The following is a 20,147-nucleotide window of genomic DNA, read 5'->3' as shown; positions in this document are numbered from 1 at the left end:
ACAACTTGGCCCTGACCTCTTCTGGTAACCTGATTTCATTCCCAAGGAATATGTCTGTAGCAATATGTATTTGTGTCTTTCGCTCCAAAGTGTCTGAAAAAAAGTGGCCCACAGAGCAGTGTATTTATAGACTGGTGGTGGGAGTGTATGTTACATGTTCTGAGGCCTGCCATCAGATCAAGAGAAGGACAGTACATGACCGGGCAAGGTTTGGGCTGGTTTGCAGATCTCTGGAGAGTGAATATGCCACATCTGGCACGATATCATCCCCATTGCCTTTGAGGAATAAGGCCAGTAACAAGCTGTCAGAGCCACACTCAGGCTTTGTCTCTTGGATTCACTCCAAGGGGACCCCAGGAGGCCAGAGGACCCCTTCTTTAGCAATGCGGATGATCAGAACCCAGCAACAAACCAGGAACATAGGTTACATGACAGCATAAATATATTCCAAAATAGTTCAGTTGCTGAAGGCACCCTTCTATTCTTGTTGACAGAAAGGTGTTTGGATCACACAGATTTCTAAATTTTTTACCTCTGAAATTGAGTCACATGAAGCTACCCTGGATCTTCCATGTTTTGGGGTGATACACATAGTAATACTGTGCTTCCATTATAGGCACAGATTGTAGACTTAGGGAAATAAGGATAAGTTTAAAAAAAATTATTTAAGGGCTTTATTCCTGTGGAATTATGTAAGAAAAATCTGTGACCTAAGTAGCATGCTCATAGTCACACAGGAGTCCGTGGCAGAGGAAAGGAAGAATTTGTGACTTTTGAATGCCGTTATAATATCCCTACCACTTGGTTAACACAGATGTAAAAGCTATAACAGAATCAAGTCACTAATACAGTTGCCCCAGAATGGAGTTGCAGCACCTATTTAGTCAAATGAGTCAATAACCAGGTCATTTCTCTCCTTCTTGTGAAACCTTTAGGTTAATAATTTTGTTTAATAAAACTGCTGTATCTCTTCCTACTTGTAGGACATGAAAATTGCTTACATTTATAGAGACATCAGTTTTTAGAGAACACTGAAACATTAGAAGGACCTTGTTACTTTTATATATGAAAGACAGCTTGGGAATTTGGATTTTATTTGGAAGTTATAGTTTAAAACTTGATTTAATCCAGGCAATCACAATGTACAAGATGCTTTGTGTGGTGTCAATGCGTTGCCAAGCAGTAATTTCGTGAGGTTTGGCACAAAAGGAAGTAAAAAGAAGCTTTTCTGGAGATTGTGAGAATCTCCAAATCCATTTTAAAAGCGTAATGAAATGTCTTCCTGTTCTATTCTTATTCTTTGAGTTAAAAGGAAAAAACTTTTTTGCATACAATGGGAGCTACTGTATCTATTTTGATCACAATGGATAGGAATGTAGGGCAGTCTTACTGTTGCAGTCAGTGAATGTAAAATCACGCTTCTGCAAAAGGACTACACTGCACAAAAAAAAGGGGCAGGGATCCCCAACCCAGCCCAGACTGAGCTGATCAGTTTAGCCTAGCAATGCATGTTTATTGAGCTGGTAAGAAGCTACAGAAGTTCTAGAGACGGGCAACTAAAATAATTAAAGAGATGAAGCAGGTGCATACATAAAGAGACAAAAAAGGCTATAACTTCTCAGTTGGAGAGGAAAAAACTGAAGGGGTTTATGATGAAAACATGAGGGTGCTGCTGAGTAAGATGAATGCAGACTATCATTCAACAAATGTTACAGTACAAGAAGTGGAGGGTATTAAATGAAACCAGTAGAAAATCATTAGAACCATATCGCATTATCAGATTTGTAAAGGGATTTGATAAATTCATGGGCAAAAATCCATAAGCAGATACTAAAAGGGGATAGTCATGGATCTATTCTCTAGCAACACCCATCCACTGATTGTGGATGCTGGGAGACAACCAAGAGAAATGGCCAGGGTTGCATACTCTTCATAAATAACTTTTCCCAGTGCCAGACAGAATCCATACTGATGGACTTACATGCTCTGGTGTAGTTGAAGTGTACCTGAACAATATTCTGTCACGTGGTACAGACATATGGGGTTTTTCTAGCAACAGAAAATAGAACTGTGAACTAGATTTAAAAGATGTTTGTAAGGGAGTTCTGTGTACCAGTTAAAGAGCAGAATTAAAGCACTGACATTTTACAGAGTGCAAGCCAAAATATGCTTGGTGGGCTTCCCCACTGTCTAGGTAAGTTTCAATTGACCTATCTTCAAAGAGGCTGTCCATTCATAATAAACCACTGTAAGATTGATTTTGCCCTAAAGAAACTAAACCCAAACTGTAAATCGATCCCGTCTCTCTATATACAAATGGCACATTACTGATTTCATCGGTTGCTATCTGCTGAATCATTGCTATGTGTAAATCACGAGGTAAAAATTCAAATAGAGCTTTCTAGTGCCACTCCTGCTGCCTATGTTTGACTGTGAGCAAGACAGCTAATTTTTAAGGATGCACCTTCAGGAGTTCCAGATCTGGCTCCATTAGTACTGGATTATTCATCTCTTCTGTAAATTTATTGGGAATTTTGGCTGCTCTGTAATACCATAATTAAACAACGCTCTCTAAGATTAATCTAAATGGCAGTGCTGAGAGTTTAGACCATAACTTCTTCTATTCCTCACTTTCTCCTATCTGTAAAATGGAGACTCCAAGGCTTGCAGAACTTTTGATGATGTTTCTACAGAGCTCAAACAGAAGATACCATACAAAGGCAAGATCTTATTGCTTTAATAAAAGTTCAGGGCCTTGTCTTTTTTTTTTTTTTTTATTTCATTTGACCTTTGAAAGAGGTGAAATCTGAACTTTCTACTGTTCCTAAATATCATTTCAGGTCTTATGATTTAAAACCTTTAGTCTCTTTGTTTTAGCATTAGTCATCATTAATGGGCAAAGCAAATATATCCCATCTGATGTTTTGAAATTGAGAATTAGACATTTTAAAAATAGTAATGGCTAGGAAATTGCCATACTCTAGTATTACCATCATTGGACCACACAGCTTATGTTAACTGGATTTTAAAATATTAATTCCAGTGAACTCCTATGGTAGTTAGCAATTCAAGAGCAACACTTTCTTACCTTGACATTTCTTGTGCTCACCCTCTCTTTTCTTGAGTAACCAGGAGAATCATGATACAAAAGCAATGTAGTTAGGTAAGAAGCCTTGGATATGGATGTAGGTGTATGCAGTACCTGTACACTCTCATAGCTCAACAATGACACAGTAGTTCCCAAATGAGAAAGTAACTTTCCAGAACATACAGTCCTCTAATAAAATACTGTGTATTCTCTGGACTGCAGCTTCAGTAGATGCAATTATTAATAACCACAACCTGCTAAATTTTTTTAATACTATGCTGCTTGAAGATAAGTGGTTATCTGGCAGTGAAGAAGTTCGGTTCTCAATCAGGAGTTAGATAGCCAGAATGTTTAAGCCTGTCAGATCTCTTTTTAAAAGTAATGGAATGATGACAGAAGGAACTTGTCTTCTGGGCTGTAAAGAGACTAGTACAAACAGTTCTGACATCATAAGACAACATCAATAAAGTTAGATACATCAGCATCACCATTTTTAACAGACTATTTAACATGACCATTTTTAATATGAGCAAAATGTGGATTTCAGGAGTGTGATGCTGGCTGTGCAAATCTTTAATGGTCTGTAAAATCGTATTCAGCCACATAAAATATGTATATATTTGTATACAAAGAAATAAATTTGGAAAACATTTAGATAATATCTTTAAAGGACCACTTTGTTGATTACATTTTTGATAGCAAAACATGAATACAATTTTTAGAAGAACTGATGGGTCTTGTTATATTGCCCATTGAAGGAAAAATGCAAGGTGACATAGTCTTTTAAACGAATCTTTAAAATAAGGGATATTATTCAAATTTATAGTCAATATATAGGAGAAGTTGCTTCTTTGGGAGACTTCACCTTCATAAAAGTCACTGTATCTTGCTATCAGAACTCATTGACAAATGTGTTTAATTTATATTCAGTGTAATTGAACTACTCCGTCATTTCTTCCTATTTGGACAGTTACAGCCACTTAGGAGTTTTACATCACTTTTAACCTTGGATGATATCATTTTTCCCTTTTGATGGTCCCTGGACCAAGAAACTATAACTTGGTTGTGCTCTCAGCAGTTTTGTCTTTAGTGACTGTCTTCTTGGTTCATTTATATATTCCCCAGTGTTTGTTCAATATAAGCTCCTTTAATAAAGAAATGGAAAATCTCCATGCTTGTAATTAATTCTCTCTTTATTTTTTAAATATCTTTAAATTTCCCTATAATTTTTTCCATGCTGACACCTTCATTTGTCAGTGTTAACTAGCACATCACATTTGGTTCTATAGTCTCATATTTGGCCCTACCTTTTCATATTCATTGAGAATATAAATACATCTTAAAGCTTCTATCTGTTATAGCATATCACCTCTTTTATAGGTAGCTTTTAGACTTTTCCAGTTGTTGGCAACTTAGGGTGTTCTTTTTCCTACAGACTTGTAACATCCTTTTGAGGGAGGCAAACACATATGAGGAATACAGTCCCGGAAGGACAACATCAGGCATCACCCTAGTAAGGCTCAGAGAGTAACTAACAGTGCTGAGCTCTCACCAGGTCTTAAAGGTGGTGAAATAAAAACAATAATAAACCAGACTGGATCTTACAGAAGGAAGGAATATTCAGTGGTTTCAGAAATATGTGTATGTGTATAAATATTCAGAATATTATGCACTCTTCCAGCCTGACCTACTGAAATTTTGAGGATTATCTGTAATACAGTTGTAATACTTATATCTGTAAACAATCTTGAGTTATATTTTGTACAGTTTGGAAGAAAAACTGAAGAAATCAGTTGTCCAGGGAGGAAGTACTTCCTATCAAAGTGTAGTTATTTCCCCATTCCTTGCTCCAATTCCATACAAAATAAACTATAGAATTATTCTGAACTTTTCTGTTTCTTCTTTAAAAAAATTTAACAATTAAGAGATATTTTAATGACAGGACTGACTATAAACAGGATTTTTTGTGCTAATACAGGTGGCTAGCAGAAATGAAAAAGAAAAAAGAAGAAAAAAGATTAAAAAAACATAAACATAAACAGGAAAAAAGAAAAAGAAAAAGAAAAAGAAAAAGAAAAAGAAAAAGAAAAAGAAAAAGAAAAAGAAAAAGAAAAAGAAAAAGAAAAAGAAAAAGAAAAAGAAAAAGAAAAAGAAAAAGAAAAAGAAAAAGAAAAAGAAAAAGAAAAAGAAAAAGAAAAAGAAAAAGAAAAAGAAAAGCCACATACAGAGGAAGAAGCTTTTGTGATAAGCATAAAATTACTAGGTATTGTTTGGCAGACACAGCCTGGAGAAGATGACTACTCGCTAGCATTCTAACACTGTTGTTTAGTCATATGTCCAAGAGTACTCATTAGCATTCCCAAGCATGCATCACTTTGAAAACGTCTTTCTTTTAACTCATCAATATGGAAGCCCCAAAGTGCTCTTTATTTGTGTAATAGGTTCCTTCAAGATGTTCAAAATCAGTTGTGGCTCTTCTGGTTACATTCAATGACATCAATTCAGAGAAAAAAAGTTTCTTTTTGTTAAATAATAAGAGCAGAGAGTGCAAAGAAATAATGTGTTCTGGACTCATTGCTTTAAGCAGTGACAAGAAACACATGGTATTCTCAGATGATATACAGAGCAGTGTTGTCATCTTAAGAGCACAACATCCTTGTTCTTATTGAATCTGCTTCCCAGATTCACCAGATATCCCGAAGAGAAGCACACCTATATATAACATTATTTGTCTTGCTAAGAATACATTTTTAAATGCTCAGTGAGCTTATCAGTTAAACATGCAGTCAGTCTAGAGACTGAGTCCAGTTTTATTCAGAGAACAAAAATTTTCCTTCATGTTACTCATTTTATTGATTTTGGTTTTATTTTCTGTTCCACCAGGAGCTGTAAAAAGCCCCTTCCTTCCCCTGCTCTCCCAGTAAACATTACCACTGTAAAAGAATGGATCTCTGGGAGGAGAAAATTTAAAGTATGTTTTGATACACCTATATTTGTACCTCAGTTGCTCTGTTGTGTTGTGTTCAGATGCTATGTTTTCTTCCATCTTGCATCATATACTTCTCAGGAGTTAGGAGAGACTGGATATCTATTTATCAGCAAGACAGAGACTTTCTTATAAGAGGATAAATCTCCTCCCTTTGGTATGAGAATTGATAACAACTCAACTATTAGCAGCTTTCCAGAGTATATCTCATCATATGTTCTGAGAAAACACAATTGGTGGATGTGAAATTTAACAAAATTGTGAAGCGGTGGCTAAAAGAGTAAATATAAGAGTCCTGTAGCAGGTAAACTGGAACTGTAATCAGCAAGGGCATAAGGTGTACTTTATAAGGCACAGTCACAGCATATTACTGCCTAATTTGCCTTCACTCAACTGGTTAAAGACATTTTTTATAGTACAGCAGAATTCATCCACTGCCATCCCATATTCATGTAAAACAGAGAAGCAATATTTATATACCTTCCAGTGCTGTGGCAAGGATTCACTAATTAGATATAGATTGTTTTTCATATGGGGGTAACTCAACTTCTTAGTCTCTCCATGCCTGTCCTGGCAGGGTAAGGACCCTGGGATCCTCCTTCCCCATATTCTCTCTTCAGGGTTCTGGTAAAATGGTTAAGCAAGACTTTCAGAGAATTTGCTTTGCTGTATGCTGTGAAGTATTGCAGGTGAATTACTAGATTATTTAGCAGTAGTATAACAATACAGCAGGGAACATGCTTTGAGCTGGCATCATAGTTGTCTGTACAACACACATTGAATGAGGCCAAAGATCTGAAAAGATCTACAAATAAGAGGAGTCTCCTTGTAACTTTCCCAGTGTTTCTATTTTGGGAGCTCAGGATGTGCTTTTCATCCAACCCTGCAGTTCCATGCTGTCCTCTAGCCTCTTGGAGAATTCTCTTGACTCCTGATGCATATTACATCTTTTCAAGGGACATGTGTAGCTACACAGAAGACCCCCTACACCTGCAGAGTGTAAGAAGAAATAAAAAAAGGCCTGTGGAACCTCCATTGCTTGGAAGAGAGCAAAGGAAATCTCAGCAACAGAACCCTTTGTGGGCAAGTTTAAAATGCATGGTCTGATCCATTTCCAGCAAATCTGTTCTTATGTATCCCGGTTATTCATTGTAAAGTAAGTTTAATTGAACATAGAGTAATATCTTGAGAGGGAAAAAAAGTTATTTCCACACTTTAGCCATATGTAAAACTATTTCTTCTCAAAGGTTGACACAAGAGGAAATAATTCCTACAGTTTCAGAATTGCACATTTGTACAGTTGTGAATCATTCCTGCCTTTAACACTTGACAGCATGTAGAGTAGATGGACAGTTTTTTGCTCATATTCACTACATATCTGCTTCCTCCTGACAATACAATTTTGGTTTCATAATAAATCCCTGCTGCAAATCATCTTAAGAATTCTTGTCCCATAATTCACCCAAAGCTTTTTGACCTTGTTAACTGCAGATTTTGGAGTAAGTGTTTGAATTAAATGTCAGTCTTGTTGATGTGGCCTGATTGTTTTCTCCCAAGAAGATAGCTTAATATGTTTAGACCACTGGATGTGACAATCCTTCACAAATTTCAAGAACCATCATTAATTTGTTTTAATAATGAAAAACAAAACAGAGTGTGACAACAACTTTTGTCCTGTATGTTAACGAAGCTCTAAGATCTGTAATGAAACACTGTTAGGTATGAAAAGAGGAACCAGAAGAAATGTATGTCACTAGTAATTTGGTACCAATTAGATTGTCATTGTTGAGGCTGGTCTTAAAAAAAAAACAGTGTACTGACTTGGTAACAATGAAGGGAGGTATGCTTTTTACTTCACTGCTCCCAAACTTTAAAAATGCAGTGTGTATTTAGATGAGTTACTTCATTAAAGTCCTGCTTTTCTCCTGCTGAAATCAATAGGCAAATTGCTATTATCAGTAAGAGTAAGGTGTTATAGTTATAGCAATTGGACTTGAATGACAATAGGTAAGGTCAAATATGTACTCAATCCTTTCGATTCTTTTCTGTTAACAGAATAAAATATTATAGGGGGAGATATTTTTCTTATTTCTACATTCTTTTTTCTTAGAAGAAATAGAGGATGTGAGAGAAAAGTTGGGGTCTTGAAAGGACTATAAGTACCTGGTGCCTTCAGTACTGAAATGTCCTACAAGCATCATCAGCTATACTGATGACCTGTAGACCACACTCACAGAACAGTCTCAACCATAAATTAATGCCATATAGGATTTTGCTGATGATAAATGAGATAAGGTTGTAAGCACTAGGGACACTTATAGAAGGATAATGTTAAAAAAATTTTTTTAACTCTAACTATATGATCATGATATGAACCTATTGACTGCATCAGAAACCTCTACAAAAATTCCCGAAGGCTGTGGCTGCATATTGTGGAGTGTAAGAATATGTATAAAAAGTCTTACTTTCAGGAGTCTGTAGGTGGTTTTGATACACAGTGAATGCTGGAGGCAGTACACCTGAAGCAAAAAAAGTGAGAAGTTTTCCCTTCATGCTGCATGAGAACTGCCAAGAACCCTCTTTGGTCTTCTCACATTCATACCAATCTCTGGACATGATGCTGGGCAGAGCATCTGAGATTTCAGTGGTTCTGAATGATTTAAGCGATTCTAAATGAGTTAATACCTGCCAAGGTGTCTCGCTCCTTTTTGGAAGCAATTTCATGTGATTCTAAGCTGTGTCACCTGTTAAGTGAAAATGATTCACAATGAACTGAAACAGAAATTTAAAAGAAATTTTTTCTGAGTTTAATGCTCATGAGAGTAAATGACCTTATTCAAGGCATGATGCAAACAGGAGCAAGACTGAGCAAACTGTCCCAGTAAGTTCTGGTTATCCTCCCTCTTCTTGAAAAACAACCTTCTATAGAGTTAGCCTGAGGTTTCTCTTGAATAAATCCAGACTATCTACATTTGCCCAGGCTACATAAAGAGCTATATTCAGTCTTTATGTTCAGTCTCTTTAATCAGCTTAAACCTGTTTTTTTCCTATTAGATTTGTGTCAGTGAATTCAGAGGCCCTGAGTTAGCAGAATTGATTTTAAAACAGATTTCAATTAAACCATGTAATTTATTACTTTAGAAAAGGCCTACTTGCCTGTACATGTAAAGGCAGGCACAGTAAGTGCATTGACACACAGCTTTTTTTTTTTTTTTAAGACATATGACAGTCATCTTAAACATCTAACCTCAAGGTGAAACACTCACTCTGTTTTCTGACAGTAATCTTCCAGAGATAGAGCTGCGGTAACACCATTTGATCCTGTACAATTCTCGAAGTTCACTTTACCCTTCATGGTGGCCTTTGGGAAGGTTTGTGGTGCTTGAATGGACTCTTTCCTCATGCCATAGAGAACTGAGATTCTGTATCCCAGTTACTGTATTAGAGTGGAAAATGATCTCGGCAGGATCACTTGGATGGTCACAAGGAAATAAAAGATCATCATGGTGGTTCAGCATTTCAGAACTTTCCTTGAAGCTTAGAATGTAGCTTTATTTTATTTGGAATTACACAGTGTTTGTATGTGGCTCTTTTCTTTGAATTTGCTGCTACACTGAGCACAGAAAAACACAACTTTCCTCCTGTGTAAAATAAATGGTGACAACATGTAATTTTCTTCTTTGCAGCACTTGCTATAATTTCCTTCCTTTCAAGCAATAGAGTAGTCATTTTGATAAAACCTTCTCCATTAGGCTTGTCACTGTCCTGCTACTTGCATGTAACTGTTGTATGGCTAAACATCCTAATTGTTTGGAGAGGTACAGTTCACAGGTGTTTTGTACATAAAGTAAATATTTCCCAAGAACATGCTATGGAAATAATTCACTGAAGCACTTCAGTTTCAGTGATCAAAAATAATATCCCTGCTGACAATGTACACAGTGTTTAATTCAAACATTACTACATGCCTGGATTCCTTTTGGCAAATGAAGTCTTCTTTTCTAATTAACAGTGCTAATAAGAATAGATATATAGTTTTGTTTCACATATTACTGTTTCTGTTATACTGGTAAAATATGACCTACTTTTCAGGGATAACTATGGCTTCAGGACAGGCTATTTCAGTTACAAAACTGAAAGAAGTTAAGAATGAACATCTTCAGTCAGGCAGCTGCATTATCAGCAGCACTGGCCAAGGATGGCCAGACACAGAAACAAGAGCAGAGGAACAAGATGTGGAGACAAGGACCTGGGAGAAGATATTCTGGCTAACCATGGGAGCTTTCCTGGAGACCAAATGGTGTCAGGAAAGGATTTCCAGACTTTAGCTCGGAACCTACCTGAAACCTTAGTACTTTTTTCCCTACTTCATGGAAGACATTTTACCTTTAAAAATAAACCCAAGCTTTCTGCTCCCTTCAAGCGTCTGGATGTTTTGACAACCTCTCCATGTTTGTTTGTACCCCTCCCCACTCCCTGCTTTAGCTCTGTGCTGTCTGTGATGGTTTTGGCCAGCAAACTACAATTACTGCTGGTTTACAGAAGTATCCTAATGGTATTGCCCTTCCTGGTCCCAGCAGCCAAATCAGGAGTCAGCACATTCAAATTTTAGCAGGTTTCACAGGTGAGAACCCTGCTCTTTTTCACACTAAGTTGAATTAAGCAGGGTGATTTTGTTGCTATGGTGTTTTTTCATCATTCTCTCTTATCTTCTCTCTGGTGCCTCCCTCTCTTCTTGTCTTCCTTTTTCTTAGCATCTTCATCTTTCCTTGTTTTTCTCAAACCACTTGATATCATTTAACCACACTTGTCATTCCTAATAGGATGCTATACAGCATCATATCTTCATGATGTAAAAGTGGGACACTGCAGTGGCCAATAAAAATACACTGGAGTAAATGACCCTTGCTGATATAATATTCCTTTGTTGTCAAGAGAAGCAGGCAAGCACTATTGCTTCCTTCAAGCGAAAGGAGAGGAGTCTTCAGCCTAAAGAAAATGGATTGATAGGAGGAAATTGGGCTGATTTATTCTTGCTTAGTCATAGGCTGTCTTGCCTTCAGTATACCTGCAATAACAAAACAGCCTTACAATTTGGAAGGGTGCACAACAAATTTTTCTAACCAGAAAAACAACCCATTCAGTTTAAAAACATAAAACAATACTTTAAATACTCAAGAAAAATGTCAGGTAATTTCCCTAAGTTGTTTACTGATTTTAAAAATAATTCTATAGATACTTACTAATTATGCGCTTTGAAGAATGAGAGCCTTTTAGATTTTTCTTCTTGAAATTCCAACGGTACCTGAAAAATTTTTTTTCTTTCTTTGTTTACTGGAACCTATGTGATTCAAGTGCACTGCAGATACATTTTCTCCCTGGATTTCTATTCTAGCTCTGGTGTGGAAGGGTACAAAAATGTTTAATTTCATGCTGCTGCTACATGAACATTAGCTAACTTTGGCAACTCCATAATTATCAGTGGAAGATGTTAATTTAGAGCTCTACAGGCATCTCCCAAAGCATGAAGGTTCTTTTCAAAATATGGCTGGGACCTCAGTGAGTTGAGAGCCTGTCTTCAAGACTTCATACCACAAAAGTTGTTCTCTTAAAAGTCCACATCTAATTAAAGAGTACTGGTAGTCAGAGAAATACATGCAGTCACTGGTGCTTTTAATAGTAAAGCACATCAGGTCACATTTGGGGACAGGGAGGGGGAGACACCTATAGCCTTCAAAGGCAAAAAGATTGTTCTACACAGTGTTCACTTACATGAACTCTGAAAAGAAACAGAAATGAAACTGGAAATTGTTAAATGCAAAACTGGTCAATAGCAAGATAATGACACAAGTCAGTGAAGAAAGATTGATTTTTGTCCCCCTCACGCTGCGACTTAAATTTACAATTTGCTAACAGTGGTTAGACAACAGGTGGAATCCAACAAGCATGATTCACACTAAAACAGTGTTTTGATAGAAGAACACTATATAATTTAGATTATGGTGTAAACATTCAGTCTTTCTGCATGAATCCACCCATAGATTCAGTCACAACAGAAATTATGACTGCAAATAAAGAACTCCTCTGTCCCAGCCATAATCAGTCCCTTAGAAAGCACACAAATTCCCTCCCTTCTCATATCCCAATTTGAAAATGCTATGAACTATATAAAATTGAGAACAGAGGTGGTAATCCTCAAGGTTCAATTACAGAGTTCCCACTTCAGTAGTCTTGCTGGAACAATAAAGTAGTTTGAATGTAAGCTTCTTCGTTAAAGTCAAGCTTGCCTCACATTCTGAGATATCTTTGACTGCTAATAGTTCTCTCACTGAACAATGTGTGAGAGCTCTGGTTAGAAATCACCAAGAGATAAGTTTATAATCAGCAGCCAGACATTATGAGTCCAATAATTTGTTGTTTTCAGATTACTTAGTTTATTGCATTAGGGGCTATAAATAAATGAGGTTGCATTTGCTAGACAGATTATAAATGAGATGAAACTACAGCTGTGCCTGTCTCTTCTATATCAACCAACAGACAGCTCCTCCGTCCCCCCAAAATTCTCCACTTCGCTCAAACTGACCACATTCACAAGAGGCAAAATCCGTTAGACCAGCAAGCTCCAGCTGGTAGGCAGGGACTGGATGCAATGTCAGTGTGGAGATGACCACCTCTTGTTTTGGTTTGTCACTGGAGTAAAAGCAAGCTGAAATTTGTCAAACAATCAAACAAACCTTTGCAAAGCAACATGAAGGAAGGTAATTGTTGATTAAACTTTCTTCCCAGTATAAAATTCATCCTGAGGAAACCTATGCATTTAGCAAAAGCTAACCACAAAAGCTTAAAAGTTATTATTCTTTTGTGTTGTCCTAAGATTGAACTAAATTTAAAACCTAGAACACAAAGCATTCCTGCAGCTTCATTTGGAAGAGTTTGCTTCTTGTTCATGATTCACAGGGGAATTAGTATTTCTTATTGGCTGTGTACTATGTGCAAGTGAGACTTCAAAAAACAGTAATAAGTCTTTTCTTCTGGAAGACCCTGGAAATTTATAAGCAGGGATCATACCAGGACTCTTTGCGAATTTTAATCCTGTTTGCATACTATAAAAATAGCAGTACTTCATCCCTTATGAGGCTTTGCTGTATTATACTACTGGTATAGACTGAGCTGTTGAGGACAGTGTTTAAGGAGAACCATTTAGTGCAGCTGGAAAGAGAAATGTGTTTTCCCTGAATTGAGAACATGAATAACTTGAAGACAGAAGAATATAGCCAGAAAAAGCAAAGAACTGAGAGTGACTAAGACAATTATGAATATTCACTCCCCAAAGGGACTGAAAAAAACAGCAATATCTTTACAAATCATTATTTACATTATTGTGGTATTTACTATTCAAGGAGCTACTTTCTCTTATAAACTGTGAACAGAAATACTTTGCCACTGAAAAGACATAATCAGTTAAAAGCATTGTCTACCTGATAATTTGTAAGACAGGAGAACATTGTATAACAAATACTAAAAATGTGAGAAAATTTGACAGCAGAGCTGCTGATGGTGATTAACATTAAAGGAAGATATGTTTACAAATTAATGAAAAGTAAATACTTACAGCTGATGCCCAGCTCATATACTGAATATACAGCAAAATATGCATTAGACAACATGTTATGTAATATCTTTGTTACATGATATTCAAAATTATAAAGCTTCTCAGTAATTTTTCTTTATAAGTTGATGGATCTCTGTAGGCAGATACCTCCCTGAATACATGGAAATCTTGAGGTGAGTCCCCAGAATAGAGCTCTTTCTCCTCCTGGCACCTGGAAAGGTCTTTCTGCTATTAGAATTTTAGAACTAGCACGTGTGTGTTCATGTGTAGCTATATGTTCTCCAAGAGTGACATAAACCAGAAAAGAGACGACAATTTTCAGTGAACTGATGTTAATTCTACATTTTCGCAATCTGCTGCTTATGACATGGTCTTCTACGGTCATTGATATTTGTGACCTCACGCAATCAGTGAAATAACAAATTAATGGCAAAATAATGAGCTAATGAGAACTTCTGGGTAAAGAAGCGCTAGGATAAAGCAGTCCAGTCAGTGGGGGGCCACCAAGATGGTCAGGGGGCTGGAGCACATGATGTACAAGGAGCAGCTGAGAGAGCTGGGTCTGTTCAACCTTGAGAAGGCAGCTATGCTAAGACATTATGACTGCATACAACTACCTAATGAGAGGGTGTAGATAAGACTGAGGCAGATTTTTTGGGGACCTACATGATGAAAAGGAGAGAAGAAATGGATACAAATTGCAGCAAGTGAAATTGTGATTAGATATAAGGAAAAACTTTTCACAGTAAGAGCAGTCAAACACTGAGAGATATTGCCTGGAGAGACTATAGAATCTGCATCCTTGGAGATGTTCAATCTCAGCTGGGACAAGGCCAGACTAACTTAGTCTAATTTTAAAGTTGGCCTTCTTTGAGTGGGACGTTGGACAAGACAGCCTCCAGAAGTCCTTTCCACCCTAAACTATTTTATAGTTGTATGACTCAACAAATTACTCAAGGGTTGAAGTCTGAGAAGATGTGAGATGCATATATTTTGGTCTGAAGAATATCACGTGCTATGAGATTCAACAGTATAGGTATACATTGTTCATAACTGTATAATGTTCAATCTTGTTGAATTTGTCATATTCATTTCTATTTCAAATGTGTTGGAAAAAAACACTTTCCTTGTGGAAACAAACTTGAACATACAGCAAAAAGTTGTTAATTATTGAATCATTTATAGCCAAGTAACAAACTGCAATTAATTTCAGTTGTACATGCACAAGAATTTTATGAACTGAGGTAGAAAAACAAAGATGTATTAAATTGCATTGAAATTGATAATTACAGTTTCCAACAAAAAAAAACCCTGAAGGTTTTGACACTCGAATTACAGTAGAAATACACAGCTGAGAGAAAGCTGCATATGCTAATTGAAATGTTATTTTTCCTAAAATTTCTCTTAAACTAAAATACTTCAGTATTCTCATGCAGTTTATCTGTGACTACTGAAAAACAGTCTTTTTACACTTTCTGAAGTACAGTTTATTTATATAAGTGCCCTTTTGTTTTCTATACTGTCTTCAGGTAGACCAGGATTCTTTTTTATTGCATTGACATTGTTTTGTCCAGAAGTGACTGCGGTCACTCTTTCACCAAAGCTCTTTAATACATTACGGTACCTCTTAACTCTGAGTAGATGACCAGTATACATACTTGCCAGGAAATCTAGTCTAAAAGCAAAATAGGACCACCAAATGCCAATGAACAGTGGTAGTGTGCTCTCCTGGATAATGCAGTTCAGAGCTGTAGTAGCTCAAAATTAATTCCTTGGGTCAGCACAAGGACTGAAAATTAAACATTTTAATTTAGGAATACCTAAATATTTTTTTCAATTGTAAACATTTTTTAGTCTTTTTCAGTTACTGGGCATTCATTCTTGGTCTAAGATACGTCCAAAAACTACAGATAGTAAAATCTAGGATTTTAGGTTGTAAGTAACAGAAGTAGTTCACTCTGATTATCAGAACGCAGACAAAAAACCAACATTTATCCTGGACAAGAAAAATTAAAACTTAGCATCCCAATTCAGAACAAGGGATCTCCTGTACTGAAATAATATAAGTACAGTGCAAGACGACTGCTTCCCTCCAAACCCCAAATCTCTATCCCAAAATAAATGTATTTTTGAGGGTTTTTTTTCTGTAACTGCCATCTAAAAAAAATGGAAAGTAAGATAATAATGAGTCCATTTCTATGGAATTGGTCTTGTTATTATTTAATCAGGCCAGCATCTAAGTGATTCATGAACTGCTTATTGAATTTCATCCTACAGTCATGAATCTCTGAGTTGAGAAAATCTGAAGGAAAGAAAAATGAGAAGAAACCCCTTCCCCCAAGGACTTAGTAAACACTGTCAATGACGAATGCTACCTAATTTACTTTAAAGCAGTTAAAAACTACTCAGTTCCTTAGCTTATTCGGTGTTCACTTATAGAAATAGTTGGGCACCAGTGATGTATTATGCGAAGCACTGTATAAATCCATAGCAAAAGGAGAGATAACCAGTAGCCCAGAGAAATTAACTGCACAAAGCAGTTGTGAAGGGAGCTAAGTGAAATTTGGGAGTATTGTAAGCAAGCCAGAAATTTTCTTCCACGAAGGGATAGTGATCAATGCACTGGAATAAAGCTGCCTCATGCTCCAGGAGCCTTTATATTCATGCCAAAGATGTTTATTTTTGTCATCCTTAAGTTCCTGACCCCAAGGCCAGGAAAACTGCTCGTTATTGTTTTCCTTGTGAGATGTCCAGCAGCTTGTGTAGTTAGGTATGCATTCACACATATGCACACGCACACACAAACATATGCTCATGTATGCATTATGGGCACTTGCATAGCATTCAAGATTCCACATTCACCTTAAAAATACGTTGTAGTCACAATTCTAAGAAAAAGACTATTTCTCTAATGTTTCCACAGGGTGATCTTACTAAGACCATTAAACAGTTACAATTAGTTGGAGCTTAAAATAAGCAAATGGAGGAAGAAAATTTGCACTGCAGTTTAGTGCAGAATGAGCCCAGACAGCTACAGCCTCATGATCTGTAGAAGAGTGATACCAATTTCCCAGGGAACAAAAATGCTGCGCCCACCTTTCTTCACTGCCTTTTATTGCCTATTCTCCCATCCAGTCAAGTTAAATGGAAAAGGAAGATGGATGAAGAGGGTCGGTGGAGAGAATACTGCTGGAGCAAACGGTGCAGCTCAAATTCTCCTCATTTTCTATCTCTGCCTTTTGACTGGAGATGTACATGGCTTTTTTAAATAAAAAAAAAAAAAAGTAAACCCTTTAGAGCACCTGATTACTTTGCTCTTAAGTTGCATCATTTTTTTTCTGCCTGCTTTCATCTACCTTTCGATATCAAACATAAATGTGACTCCATAATTTTATAAGGCACAGAGAGCTCCTAGTGATACTTTATCAAGACACAAAAACCTATAAAAGCCAAAACACATTTTCTCTATTATTATTGTAACCTCAATAACAGCAAAATACAATACTGTTAGACAGAATTTTAAGAAAATATGAGATTTTTTCCAGATCATTCTATAACTATTCTTGCTGCAGGGGCATGTGAAACTTCAGAACATATGTATTTTGCTGAATAAGAATGCTAATGGTGCTGCTAGTACTGATGTGACTCTAAAAGGTAGTGACAGAGTGTTGGTAGTGAACAAAAAATAGAGAGGATGAAAGAGGCCATGTAACAGGGACTTTGTATAAAATGAAAAATAAATATCATGTGGAAAATTGTTGGGTTTCCTTCAGTTTCTGCCTTCTTTAAAATAAAGTCATGTTGACAAATGACAACAAATGCTCACTGTATACTTGTGGTTTAACAGAAGATAGAGATGATCCAATACAATCTTTCCCCACTTTGTAAAATCATTGGGTTGCCTTACTGATCATCAGTATATGTAAGTGCATTAGCTACTAATAATTACAAGCACTCCTAGGAGTATCTGATAATTTGTCTGGAAAGGGTCCACTTTACGTACCAGTGAGACTTCTTTTTGATGGTTTCAGGCTACCTGCACAGTGAGAGAGTTTCAACTGACTGTTTCAGGTGAGGTATAAACTCAGATGCTCATCAAGTAAGAAAGGCTCTTTCTTATGTCTCTGAGGCCCTGTAGCTGGTCATTGACTGGGAGGCTGATAAAAGACCAGTATAGAATACAGCCTGCAGCCATAACTTGGGCAATAGCAGTGTTATTCTAAGTGAAAGTGGGTATTATATGTATCTTCTGCTGTGGGTCAGAGAGACCCACAAACCAGCTGGGAAATGGAGAGAGAAGAATTCAGGGAGGCCATGAAAATGGTCCATCCAGAAAGACCCAGGACTGGAAATGTGAAGGATCTCCTCAAAGGAGGATCTGACTCAACCCTTTGGTATGAAGGTATGAGTAAATGGGAGTTAATGTAGAGCAAAATGTGAAGAACTGGAGAGAATTTTTGTCCTACCAAGAATTTCTTTACTGCTGAAAGCAAAGGTCAGACATCTTCATGACTGGACTGAGAACTGCACTTAGAGGCTCTGATAGAACCCTTTTAGAGCAGAAGATGAAAGTGCCTGTGCCAGTATGATTGTGTCACACCCTCATCAACAAGTCAGTGCAAGTGACTTTGACAATTCTGGAAAAGCATTTCTCTATGAAACTGTTTTTTGCTAGATGTTTCTTTCAGGCAAAGTTTCGTATATACACATTATGTATTTTTACCTCCCAACTTGTAATATTTAGTTGTAATAAATGGAATGAGTTAGGCTGACTGCTATTTATATTCAGCCAGGTCTTTTATTACATTATACTGAGTGCGTAAAGATATTAACTAACCTAAAGTGCAAGCTGTAGTTGCTAAATATCTGACTACAACAAGAGGCAGCTTTGTTGACACAAGAACAAACTTGTTTAAGACCAGAGAAAAGGATGTCGTAGTGAGATGTGTGATCTACCTCTGTGGTAGTATGACAAACATAAGCTTGAAAGATTCTTGCTCAAGATTGCTAACCAGGTAAAGATTTTGATTTTTGTGGGCGTACCTGTGTGCCTGTTTTACAGTTCCACTGAATTCATTGGTCTGACTGAAGGATCAGGATCTAAATTTGACAGAATTCAGAAAAAATGAAAAGAAAATAGGTATAACAGAAAAACTAGAAAATTCAATAAATCATTTCAGCAGTACTTATCTTATTGGTCTGAGATTATTAAGAACATGACTACCATGGCAGAAGGTAGCAAATTGTAAAGGACTGACTGGGGTTCAAGAGAAGGGAAGCTCTGCCTGAGCACTGTTGGCTGAGAGATCATGTAATAGCAGGGGAAATAAGATGTGTGCACAAGCAGTGCTGTTCAGAACCTTAGAAGTGATGATGGAATGAATGTCAATCACTTACATGAAAAGTTATAACCCAATTTCCTTATCATATTCACAAAAAAATGTGGAAACTTCATATTTTGCAATCTACAAGTCCAACCTTATTATACAGGGATTGTCACACTGAATAAATCAGAACTGTTTAAAACCCTGTAGGCTGTTCGCACAACTCAAGGCCACCTGTTCTTGGTTCTGGTGCCTTTCTGTGACTTGCTGTAAACACAGCATTCCCAAGGTCAGCAGCTGTAAGACTTGGTGGCATGGCTGCCCTCAGTTACATGCAGTTGTAGTCAGAGTCTACAGCTCACACAGTGGCCTTGCAGGCCCTCAATGAATAAATATTCTCTGCAGATAGCAGCTCTACATTCTAGGACACCACATTTATAAAGCAGTTGCTTATTCTATGCTTACTTTTATGTATGAATATATAATCAAGGAGAGAAAGAAGAACAGCGATGCAGTTTAAAAGCTACAGTAAGAGAATTTGTGCTACAGACAGCAGCAAGGCAGCCTTTTCATCTAGGTTTCTGAAGGCTTCATTGTAAACTTATAACCTAGGAGAAGGATGGAGCATGTCTGCTAAATGCACTGCCCACAAGTAGAGCAGAATTCACTTAGTTCTTAACAAGTGAACTTAACTCTGCAGCAAAGATAGACTTTTAGGCTATGTTTTCACCAAAGAGCTGACACAAGAGAATGAGTGGTCATACCACTGACTATGCCCCCAGCAGAACAGAACGATTGTGCAATGATTTCCTGAAGTGCAACCAACTCAAGTTAAAAACACCATCATGCTTCAAGAAAATGTTTTTACATGTAATTCTACTCAGACCTGAGTTCAGTTGTGACCTAACTCTCAACCTGGAGTAAAAAAGAAGCAAGGACCAACCTACACTAACCTTTTTGTTTGCAGAACATCAGATTTCACTTGTTTGTGCCAGCTGGTATATTGCGAACTGAGTATGGACTACAACTCTTTGTGCTGCTCCCAAGACAGGGGGCACCAGCTAGAAGATCCTGGTGACATATGCAAGATCCTTTCTTATTTTCTTGATGAGAAGCTGAGCTCATATCTCACCTGAA

Source organism: Strix aluco, chromosome 5 (genome assembly GCF_031877795.1).
Source record: "Strix aluco isolate bStrAlu1 chromosome 5, bStrAlu1.hap1, whole genome shotgun sequence".
NCBI lineage: Eukaryota > Metazoa > Chordata > Aves > Strigiformes > Strigidae > Strix > Strix aluco.
Note: the sequence above shows the minus strand (reverse complement) of the source record.